Source organism: Protopterus annectens, chromosome 13.part0, assembly GCF_019279795.1.
Source record: "Protopterus annectens isolate FY-2018-M chromosome 13.part0, PAN1.0, whole genome shotgun sequence".
In the NCBI taxonomy this organism is placed as follows: Eukaryota; Metazoa; Chordata; order Ceratodontiformes; family Protopteridae; genus Protopterus; species Protopterus annectens.
In genome coordinates this window covers 1,205,960,742-1,205,973,180 of record NC_056747.1, presented here as the reverse complement: position 1 = coordinate 1,205,973,180, position 12,439 = coordinate 1,205,960,742, and positions in this window count along the sequence as shown.

Genomic DNA, 12,439 nt, shown 5'->3' with positions numbered 1-12,439 from the left:
GGGTGGGGGGGGGGATTTTCAGAGAAGAACAGCCCAAGGCACCTGGTCGGAGACAGAGTCACATTTACACATCAATGTTCTGGAGCTGAGAGTGGTGCTTTTGGTTTTGCAGCACTTCCACGACTCCCTGCCTCTAAGGACGATTGCGATACAGACAGACAACATATCAGTGGTCTGGTACATCAACAAGCAAGGGGGAAACCAGTCTTTACCCCCTGTGTCAAGAGCCCTTGGGAATTTGGCAGTGGGCTGTATCCACCGGGCGTTTTCTGATAGCAGCACATATCTCAGGGAAATCCAATGTGATAGCGAACAAACTGAGCAGAGCCATCCTGCTACCACATGAGTGGTCTCTCAAAAACAAAGTTGCAGAGATGGTTTTCCGCAGATGGGGCCAACCTTGCTGCGACCTGTTTGCACCCCCTATTAATGCCAAATGCAGAAGCTACTTTGCCCTGAATCCCCCTCCGGAGGACAGCCCAAGGGACTCACTCATACACGATTGGCCCCCGAGACTCCTGTGTGCATTTCCACCTATACCCCTGATTCCGAAATTCATGCAGAAATTTAAAACCCTGGGAAGGACTGTAATCTTAATAGCCCCTTTTTGGCCTTGTCAGATTTGGTTCCCCTTCTTCCGACTCTATGAACTTGGAAGAACCTTGGATTCTGGACCCAGTTCCAGACCTACTGACGTATTTGTCAGGGGCCCTCAGTCCCTCTCTTCGTTCCCTCAGACTGACAGCTTGGCTGCTCCAATTCCCTACCTAGCCAGGTCACAGGATTTTTCTTCGGAGGTACAACACATTCTGGTATCTTCACACAAGGGTTCCACCAAAAAGTTGTATGCTAGTAAATGGTAGCGATTTACCTTTTGGGCATCCCAGAATAACATTGATCCTTATAATCTAAAAAAAGGTACAAGCCAGATAGCCAGTCCCAGATGATTGCTTATTCTGCAAATCCAGAACCAACACTGATAAATCACACTGCAAACCAAAGAACATTAACGTAGTATAAAATATCATAACGTTTTCGTCGTATCACTTCATCAGATGAATACCACAATCAAAATTGACTGTTTAAATAAAAGTTTAAAATGTTGACATCCAATGAAAATACAAAACCAATTAAAACCTTGTTTAAATTGTGACGTGTTTGAAATATTTTGTTGAATACTAAAAATATACCAAATATATACGTATTTAATAAAACAGAATACTATTCTAAAAACTAAATGTTCAGTATCAGGACCTGATTGTATGAATCAATAAAATCAGTAAAATAATAAAGAATTGAATTATATGTAAATGAAAGTGTGTCAGGTATATGCAATAAAACAGCTCCATCTGTTGGTGAAAGTAAAAAGCATTCTGAAAACATGAATATACTTTTCCAATGTTTCCCTAAGTTGTGATATGGATAACAAGAGTGAAAGCCATAAATGTTCAGTACTAAGTCCTTAAAACATATTGAGAACAAATGTAATGTTAAAACATTTTTTAAAAACAATAAATAATATAAATAATTTAGATGCAAAGTAATAGTTTAAAAATATGAATGATATTGTATATGAGTGTATATGTGTATATTTTATAACTTAGCAGCCCTTAGTTTCAAAACGGGCTTTACGGATACCATGTCATTAAGGCCTGGGGGATGACTGGCGTTTAAAACCAGCTGCCAGTACAATTCCCTATATTCTAAACTGGTCTCCCAAAGACCACCCCTAGGGTCTATGGGTACTACCTCAATAACAAAGAACTTAAAATTAGCTTTCTCACAGGTTAAAGTATGTTTAAATAAAGCATTATTGCCGTTCTTTTTCCTGATATCATAACCGTGTTCATAAATTCTTTGTTTTAACCGTCTCTCAGTTTTGCCTACATAAAATGAATCACATGAGGCACATAAGGCTAAATATACCACCCCTGAGGTGTTACAGTTTGCAAACCTGTTTGTATTAATGTATTTGTTTCTACTTTTTATATGAAGGGTTTCAAGGTTCAATATATTACAACAGTAACCACAACTACCATACTTGTGTGTCCCTTTCTTGTTGTTGTCATATACATTGTGTAAATACTTATGTGTACCCCCTTCCAAAATATTTTTTAAATTACGTCCTTTTTTATAAATGCAAAGGTCTCTCAATAATAACTTCTAAATCTGAAATTTTTGCAACTCTAGACCATTCAGTGCTTATTACTTTTTTAATAACTTTGGTTTCACCCGTATAAGTCATTGTAAAAGCAGACGAAAATTTCTGCTCTGTTAACATGTCCTGAATTTACAATTTCCGTGTTAGTAGTGGGCAATCTTATGCCTAAAATGGGAGCAAATCTATTGCTCCTACCATCCTTTACTTGTGCATAGATTTCTGTTAACATTTAATTTGGATAACCTCTAGTTTTAATTTTAAACATATCTATAATGATTTCACTTTCTTCTTCAAATTCCTTGTCCAAAGAGGTCATAATACTTGCTCTAACTAGTTGACCTTTAAAGACCCCTCTCTTTTGGTGTGGTGGGTGGGTGCTATTAAAATGTAAATAAGAGTTAGAAAAGGTTGATTTTCTGTGTATTCTGGACTTAAATCCATCTGTTGTTCTAACTAAATTAATGTCTAGATATACCAATTCATTGTCGTTAATTTGAGTCAGTAGTTCCAGTAATATATTCAAGGAACACTACAAATTTAGTTTCTGAGTCATCCCAGAATAAACAAATATCATTCAAAAAGCGCCCATATAGATTCCAACAATTGTAATATTCTGAGGAGAAAACATATTTTTTCTCCCAGTATAACATAACAATATTGGCATAAGTGGGCGCACAATGTGTCCCCATTGCCACACCCTTTAACTGCTTAAAATATTCACCTTGAAAGAATGTAAAATTGTTTAACACAAGGTCCATTAATACAAGACATGTTCGAAATGTTTTAAAAGGAATAGTATGAATGTCTGCTAGGAATTCTTCATACCAAACCAAACTTGTATTGTGAGGAATACAAGTGAATAAATCTATCACGTCAAGAGTAATGAAACTTTTTGTATTAATCAATGAACTGTCAATACGTCTTAAAAAGTCCCAGGAATCTTTTAAAATAGTCTTGTTTTCCAAAATAACTGATTTAAGTTTAGAAGCTATGTATTTAGCCAAAGGTGCAGTCACTGAGCCTTCAGCCGAAACTATTGGTCTCAGTGGAGGATCAACTAAATCTTTATGCACCTTTGGAATACCAAAAATTGAAGGGACTTTTGGTTTTTAGACAGTCAAAAAATTATATGTACTTAAATCAATCAATCCTTCAAAAAGTAAATCATTTAAACACACCTGTATTTTCCTGTAAGCTATGTGTATTTCATTTAATGACACCCTAGCATAAGTTTCTTCATCATTTAAAATATCCAGCATTTTACCCTCGTATGTAATATAATCCATGAAAACAGCACCACCACCTTTATCCGGTTTCATTATTCTAATATTCTTGTTATCTCTACAGCCTTGTAAAATTTCCCTTTCTTCTGTTGTAAGATTGGGGGTTACTCTACTATGGTTTAAATGCTCCCTCAGTTCTTTTTCCAATAGTGTTTCATAATTTTTTAACTGAGGGTGTAAAGGTGGATTAAAAGTGCTTTTTCTGGTCAAAGGGTTTTTTACGTATCTTTTTTCTTGGGCTGAAAAGAATATTTCCAAATTTTTTTGTCGAATAAACAACTTAAGGTCAACTAGTAAATTAAAAATATTAGTCTTAACCTTTGGTATAAAAGTGTAACCTTTTGAGAATAAAGCAAAGTGCCCCTTGCTAATCTCGGTGTTGGTGTAATTAAAAATATGAAATCCTTGATAAGTACTAATATTTTCAGCCCAAGAAAAAAGACACGTAAAAAACCCTTTGACCAGAAAAAGCACTTTTAATCCACCTTTACACCCTCGGTTAAAAACTTTTTAAACAGTAGTGGAAAAAGAACTGAGGGAGCATTTAAAACATAGTAGAGTAACACCCAATCTTACAACAGAAGAAAGGGAAATTTTACAAGGCTGTAGAGATAACAAAAATATTAGAATAATGAAACCGGATAAAGGTGGTGGTGCTGTTTTCATGGATTATATTACATACGAGGGTACAATGCTGGATATTTTAAGTGATGAAGAAACTTATGCTAGGGTGTCATTAAATGAAATACACATAGCTTACAGGAAAATACAGGTGTGTTTAAATGATTTACTTTTTGAAGGATTGATTGATTTAAGTACATATAATTTTTTGACTGTCGAAAATCCAAAAGTCCCTTCAATTTTTGGTATTCCAAAGGTGCATAAAGATTTTGTTGATCCTCCACTGAGACCAATAGTTTCGGCTGAAGGCTCAGTGACTACACCTTTGGGCTAAATACATAGATTATGAACTTAAATCAATTATTTTGGAAAACAAGACTATTTTAAAAGATTTCTGGGACTTTTTAAGACATATTGACAGTTCATTGATTAATACAAAAAGTTTCATTACTCTTGACGTGATAGATTTATTCACTTGTATTCCTCACAATACAGGTTTGGTTTGGTTTGAAGAATTCCTAGCAGACATTCACACTATTCCTTTTAAAACATTTTGAACATGTCTTGTATTAATGGACCTTGTGTTAAAAAACAATTTTATATTCTTTCAAGGTGAATATTTTAAGCAGTTAAAGGGTGTGGCAATGGGGGCACATTGTGCGCCCACTTATGCCAATATTGTTATGTTATACTGGGAGAAAAAATGTTTTCTCCTCCGAATATTACAATTGTTGGAATCTATATGGGCACTTTTTGGATGATATTTGTTTATTCTGGGATGACTCAGAAACTAAATTTGTAGAGTTCCTTGAATATATTACTGGAACTACTGACTTTCTGAGGTTTACACATCAAATTAACGACAATGAATTGGTATATCTAGACATTAATTTAGTTAGAACAACAGATGGATTTAAGTCCAGAATACACAGAAAATCAACTTTTTCTAACTCTTATTTACATTTTAATAGTGCCCACCCACCACACCAAAAGAGAGGGGTCTTTAAAGGTCAACTAGTTAGAGCAAGTAGAATGACCTCTTTGAACAAGGAATTTGAAGAAGAAAGTGAAATCATTATAGATATGTTTAAAACTAGAGGTTATCCAAATGAAATGTTAACAGAAATTTATGCACAAGTAAAGGATGGTAGGAGCAATAGATTTGCTCCCATTTTAGGCATAAGATTGCCCACTACTAACACGGAAATTGTAAATTCAGGACATGTTAACACAGAGCAGAAATTTTCGTCTGCTTTTACTATGACTTATATGGGTGAAACCAACGTAATTAAAAAAGTAATAAGCACTGAATGGTCGAGATTTGCAAAAATTTCAGATTTAGAAGTTATTTTGAGAGACCTTTGCAATATATTTATAAAAAAGGACGTAATTTAAAAAATATTTTGGAAGGGGGTGCACATAAGTATTTACACAATGTATATGACAACAACAAGAGGAGGGACCCACAAGTGTGGTAGTTGTGGTTACTGTTGTAATATATTGAACCTTGAGACCCTTCATATAAAAAGTAGAAACAAATACATTAATACAAACGGGTTTGCAAACTGTAACACCTCAGGGGTGGTATATTTAGCCTTATGTGCCTCATGTGATTCATTTTATGTAGGCAAAACTGAGAGACGGTTAAAACAAAGAATTTATAAACACTGTTATTTTATAAGGAAAAAGAACGACAATACTGCTTTATTTAAATATACTTTAACCTGTGAGAAAGCTAATTTTAAGTTCTTTGTTATTGAGGTAGTACCCATAGACCCTAGGGGTGGTCTTTGGGAGACCCGTTTAGAATATAGGGAATTGTACTGGCAGCTGGTTTTAGATGCCAGTCATCCCCCAGGCCTTAATGACATGGTATCCGTAAAGCCCGTTTTGAAACTAAGGGCTGCTAAGTTATAAAATATACACATATACACTCATATACAATATCATTCATATTTTTAAACTATTACTTTGCATCTAAATTATTTATATTATTTATTGTTTTTAAAAAATGTTTTAACATTACATTTGTTCTCAATATGTTTTAAGGACTTAGTACTGAACATTTATGGCTTTCACTCTTGTTACCCATATCACAACTTATGGAAACATTGGAAAAGTATATTCATGTTTTAAGAATGCTTTTTACTTTCACCAACAGATGGAGCTGTTTTATTGCATATACTTGACACACTTTCATTTACATATAATTCAATTCTTTATTATTTTATTGATTTTATTGATTCAGACAATCAGGTCCTGATAGTGAACATTTAGTTTTTAGAATAATATTCTCAGTTTTTTAAATACGTATATATTTGGTATATTTTTAGTATTCAACAAAATATTTCAAACACGTCACAATTTAAACAAGGTTTTAATTGGTTTTGTATTTTCATTGGATGTCAACATTTTAAACTTCTATTTAAACAGTCAGTTTTGATTGTGGTATTCATCTGATGAAGTGATACGACGAAAACGTTAGGATATTTTATACTACGTTAATGTTCTTTGGTTTGCAGTGTGATTTATCAGTGTTGGTTCATGGATTTGCGGAATAAACAATCATCTGGGACTGGCTATCTGGCTTGTACCTTTTTTTGGATTATCAGTGCAGTTTCGGGTACTTGTGACCAACTTGCTTGTAACATTGATCCTTATGTTGCCCCAATTGCTAGTATACTGGAATTCCTATCTAAGCTTTTTCATGAAGGTGCTGCAGCTGCCACGATTAGAGTTCAGTTGGCTGCTATCTCGAATTTTCACCTTGGAGCTGAAGGTTCTAATTTGATGTCTCACAGATTATGTAGGGCCTTCCTTAAGGGCACCATTCATCTTAGGCCACCTCTTAGACAACCATTTGCTCCCTGGAATCTAAATTTTGTGCTGTCACGTATTATCCTTCCCCCCTTCGAGCCTGCATCATCTTGTCAGTTGACGTTTCTTTCTTGGAAGACTATTGTCTTGGTGGCCATTACCTCAGCACGCAGGGTATCTGAACTCCAGGCCCTTTCTATCAAACCCCCATATTTGATGTTCCACCCAGACAGAGCATCACTGAGGACTAATCCTTCATTCTTGACAAAGTTGTGATGTTCTTCATGTTTAACTGTTGCAGTCATCACATTTGGGTTATCTGCCTGCAGGTTGCCCTTAGCCGGCCTGAATACCGTCTAGAAGTCTAGGATTCTTGCATCGGATGCTGTCTCTTCTTCCATGATGTCAGGTTGTCAGGGGTATAAAACATGCAGCCAAGGCCATTACATCAGTCTTTCTTGCTGTGCGGTGCCCGAAGCAGAAGCAATTCGCAAGTGCCAGTCGGCCAACTCCTGAAATTTTTATTTTCGAGTTTCAGAACCGAAGACTTCAAAAAAGATAAGTACCCCGTTGGGGATCTTTCTTTCTTGCTCCAACCGATGTCAGTAAAGGTTAACAGTTGTCTTACCTGTGGAAAGCAAATATTGCTTAAAGATTTTCATTCGTACTGCATTCCTTGCTTAGACCCAGACCACGCCGTCCCTCACTATCGGTTTTGTGCCTTGTTCAACCCCCGAACTATTTGTCGTCGGGCTATCTTTGCAGCATATTGTTTTGGTACCCGGTATCAGTACTCCGTAATGGCTTTAAGCCATCTGACTACTGATCTTGTGAAAAAAACGTAAAGATTAAGACAGAGACAGACCGCATAGGTCCAAAACTGCAGACGATACTTATGTTAAGCTAGTCACCAGTTCGCCAGTACTCAGTGAGGCGCTTTTACAGCCCCTGATACCTGCTACCTCAGATTCACAGGCCTCTACTGAGACCCATTCGGAGTCCAGTATGCTGCGAGATGCTTCTTCGACTATAGAACCTGCGGATGTCTCTACCTTGGATTGGCCCGGAGCCACTGTGCAGGCACCGGCTTCTGAGGGTGTATTCAGGCCTACAGACTTGCATTTTAAACTGACGCCATCTTCTTCAGCCAGGCCTAAAACTCGCACCACGCCTAGGAAACCGACTTCCAAACCGCATGCTCTGGCCCATATGCCTAAAAAACAAATGCTTAGAATGGCTGAAGACCTTATTACCTTAATTAGGAGAAGCTAGCCTTCCCCCTCTAAGAGACCTAGAACTGATTTTCCTTCTGATCAGGAATCTGATATTTCTGTTTCTTCTGATTACCAGGATTTGCCCTTATCTACCTATGAGGATTCTGATGCAGTGGATTCCATTCCCTCTCCTTCCCCTCCAGAAGACATTCCTTTTGGTGAAACCTTGCACACACTTAGTGAGGATTTCCGCTGGGAAAGCCAGGATTACTCTGACTCCAAAAAGAGCCTTAGGGAATTCTTACTCCTTCCTCAACACAGGCCTTTAGCTATCCCTCCTGTTCTGGACATTGTAGATGATGCTTTCTTGGAATCTAGCCTTTCCCCAGACACTTTACCTCCAGAACCCAGAAAACCTGACCAGTATTACAGAGTACCTGACTCTCACAAGTTCCTCTTCAAGAATCCTACTGCGGATCCAGAGACCATTTCCCAAGGATCAAAAGGCAATTAAGGCTACTACTGCCAAATATCCTACTCCTGATAGAGATTCTAGAGCCTTGGACATATGGGGTAAAAAGGTATACACTTCTGCTACTTTGGCCATTGGGGCTTTAAATTGCCAGTTTCATATGTTAAAGTACCAACAGCATATTATGGGACTACTTAAACAGAAATTGATGTTGATTCCTGACTGTGCTGAACACAAAGAATTACAGGATTTAATGCATTCTACAGAACAAGTTGGTAAACATACTTTACAATGTGGTTTTGACTCTTTAGAAGCATCTTGCAGGGCTGCTGTCACTGGGTCTGTACTTAGAAGGCATGCTCGGCTTAAGGAGTAGAACTTGCCAGATCATGTTAAAGTTAAATTACTGGATGCTCCCTTAAACCAAGACCACCTGTTTGGCAACAAAGCAGAAGTCATCCTCAAAAGGATGGAGGAAAAAGCTAAATCTATGCAAACTGTGAAAGATTTCCTGCAAGTAAAGCCTCCCAGATTTAGTAGGCACTGGACTTCAAAGAATTGGTCCTTTCCAGTCTCTTCCAGGCCTTCTCAGTCCAAACCCAGGGACAGGGTCTAATGCTGCGCACAGGCCTATGCAGTGGGGGGGGGGTGCAGCTTGAGACTGTAACCTAGGTGGTCTGCTGTCCCTGGGACAGCAGACCACCTAGGTTACAGTCTCAGGCTGTGCATAGGCCTAAGCAGTGGGGGGCTTCCACTTCCAAAGCAGGGAGTAGTAAGCCACCCCCTATGGAAAAATGGCACAATGACTTAACCTTCACCCTTCCAAGCCCTGCTCAGCTGCCTGCTCCCTTAGGAAGAAAGCTCGCCCTGCATACAGAAAACTGGGTACTCATTACCCAGCACAAATAAGTTTTGAATATGGTCTCCCAAGGATACAGATTCCACTTCCACACCCTACCAACCCCAAATGATTGGCCAGACCTACCCCCACATCAGTGGGTGGAGACCCAACAGCAGGTTCTCTCTCTTCTAAGTATCAGGGCTATTCATCCTGTCCCAGCAGAACAAAGAGGACAAGGTTTTTATTCATGACTTTTTCTAGTACCCAGAAAAGTCAGCTCCTGGTGTTTTATCGTGGACCTCTCTATTCTAAACACTTTTCTGGTAATCCCAAAATTCAAAATGGTAACACTTCAACAGTTTCTTTCTATGCTAGGCAAAGATGCCTGGTTGGCAACCTTAGACTTAAAGGAAGCTTACCTGCACATTCCAATAAGGGAATCTTACAGGAAATACCTACGCTTCGGGGCAGGCTCCCTGCACTATCAGTTCTCTGCACTTCCCTTTGGCTTATGTACTGTGCCCAGGGTATTCACAAAGTGTCTAGCTCCAGCCATTGCATTCCAGAGAAATATTCAAATATACCCATACTTGGACGATTGTCTGATTTAGGCAGGAAGCTAGGACTTGCTATTGAAACATCTGGCATTCGTAAAGAAACTTCTTACCTCACTGAGGTACACCATAAACGAAAAGAAATTTCAACTAGTACCCTGCCAGCAGATTGTATTCCTGGGAGCAAGCTTGAACACAACTTCCCAGGTGACTTTCCTCACTCCAGAGAAACAAGTTTATTTGACAACCTACTTCAAACTATTGGCCATAAAGCCCCAGCTATCTCCAAGGAAAATTCTGCAAGCCCTAGGGTTCATGGCCTCTTGCATTCTACTAATTCCATATTCAAGACTGCATATGAGGAAACTGCAATGGTATTTAAAAAGCCTATGGTGTCAACATTCTCAGGACCTGGAATCAATGATTCCTATCATTCCTTGTATAAAGACAGAGTTCCTTTGGTGGGCAGAGGCCTGCTACCACAACAAGGGGCTCCCTTTCACTCTGCCCCTTGCTGCCCAAACCCTAACAACAGATGCATCAGACTATGCATGAGGGGCTCACTTTGCAGGGTAGTGCATTCAGGGCAAATGGAGCCCGAGACAGATGCACCTGCATATCAACCGAAAAGAAAAGTTAGTTGTACAGAATGCTCCAACATCCTTCAAAGACCGCATTCTTCAGGAAAACTATTGGTAAAGACAGACAACACCACAGTTATGTGGTACATAAACAAGCAGGGGGGGAACCCACTCATACCATCTCTGCAGACTAGCCATGGCTCTGTGGAACACACCCTTGAGCTACCAAGTGCACCTACAAGCTCAATTCCTGCCGGGCAAGCTAAATTCACTGGCAGACCTAAGCAGAAATCTCATGGACCCACATGAATGGAAACTGGAAACAAAAATATTCAACCTCTTGAGGAACAAATGGGGGACAACAGAGATAGAACTGTTTGCCTCCCCTCAGAACCACCAATTGGACAAATTCTGCATGAGGACTTCCCACGGTTAAGCTTGGAAAGTGGGTGGTCCTGTCCTTTACCTGGGGAAAGCCTCTTGGTTTATGCCTTTCCCCCCTCTGCCTATCCTCTTGAAGGTTTTGCTAAAGATCAAACAGGACAAGCCAAGGACAATACTGATTGCAACAGACTGGCCACGCCAGCACTGGTACCCCCTCTTGCGCAGTATGACACTGCTGAAACCATGGCACCTGCCTCAGACCCCTTCCCTGCTGTCCCAGCAGGCGGGCCAGATTCTGCACCCTCAACTTCAAACCCTGGACCTTGCAGCCTGGCTAATTCCTTGAACTCTCCAATAGCATCACTCAATAAGCAGGTGCTAGATGTCATTCTGGAGGCAAGAAGATCTAGTACTAGAAGATCCTATGCTGAAAAGTGGAACAGATACTGTTCCTGGAGCCAGACTCAGGGGATGGGCACAACTGTGCCCAGCTTACCTCATATTCTTCAGTACTTAACAGAAATGCTCCACAAGGGCCTATCCTTCTCGTCAATCAAAATTCATGCCTTTGCCATTTCAGCACATTATAATAGTGAGCCACCCCTCTTCTCTCACCCCCTGCTAAAGCAATTACTTAGAGGGACCAAGAATTTAAGACCCCCCAGGAGAGCCCCTACTCCAGCCTGGGACCTTAACTTTGTATTGGAAAAGTTCACTCTCCCTCCCTTTGAGCCAGCTGCAACTACAGAGTTGAAATTCCTTTCTTGGAAAACAGCCTTCCTTCTAACCATCACTTCAGCAAGGAGAGTGTCTGAATTACAGGCCCTCGTGGCAGTGGAACCCTTCATTATCTTTCATACAGACAGGCTTTCCCTCGGGACCAATCCTTCCTTTATGCCCAAGATAGTGTCTAGTGTGGCCCTAAATCAGTCCATTCATTTGCCTACTTTTTTCCCTAATCCACAAAACAAAGGAGAATGAATACTGCACTCTCCAGCTGTGCACAGACAATTTATATTTTATTTGGACAGAACTAAGCCTCTCCAAAAATCCAAACAGCTGCTAGTTGGCTTTTCTGCAGGGGCAGAGGGGAAGGCCATTTCAAAGTAAACCATTTCGAAATGGATAGCCCATTGCATTCATTTCTGCTACAAGCACCATGGAAAAACTTACCCCACAGGGGATAAGATCACACTCCACTAGGGCTGCATCTACCTCTGCAGCCTTTCTCATAGGAGTCCCTACCAGGGATATCCTAGAAGGTGCTACCTGGAGCTCTGTACATACTTTCACCAAGCATTACCACATGCCTATTTTTTTCTAAATCCAGAGCTGGTTTTGCCACTGCTGTCTTGCAGGGCTTAATAGCTGGCCATAATGCTCTCTAACTTCCTCCTTCTTTCCTTAGCTTTGGGAATCAACCCAAATGTGATGACTGCAACAGTGAAACAAGAAGAACATAGTACAGTTGTGTACACTTACCATAAATGTAGATGTTCGAGTGTATTCAC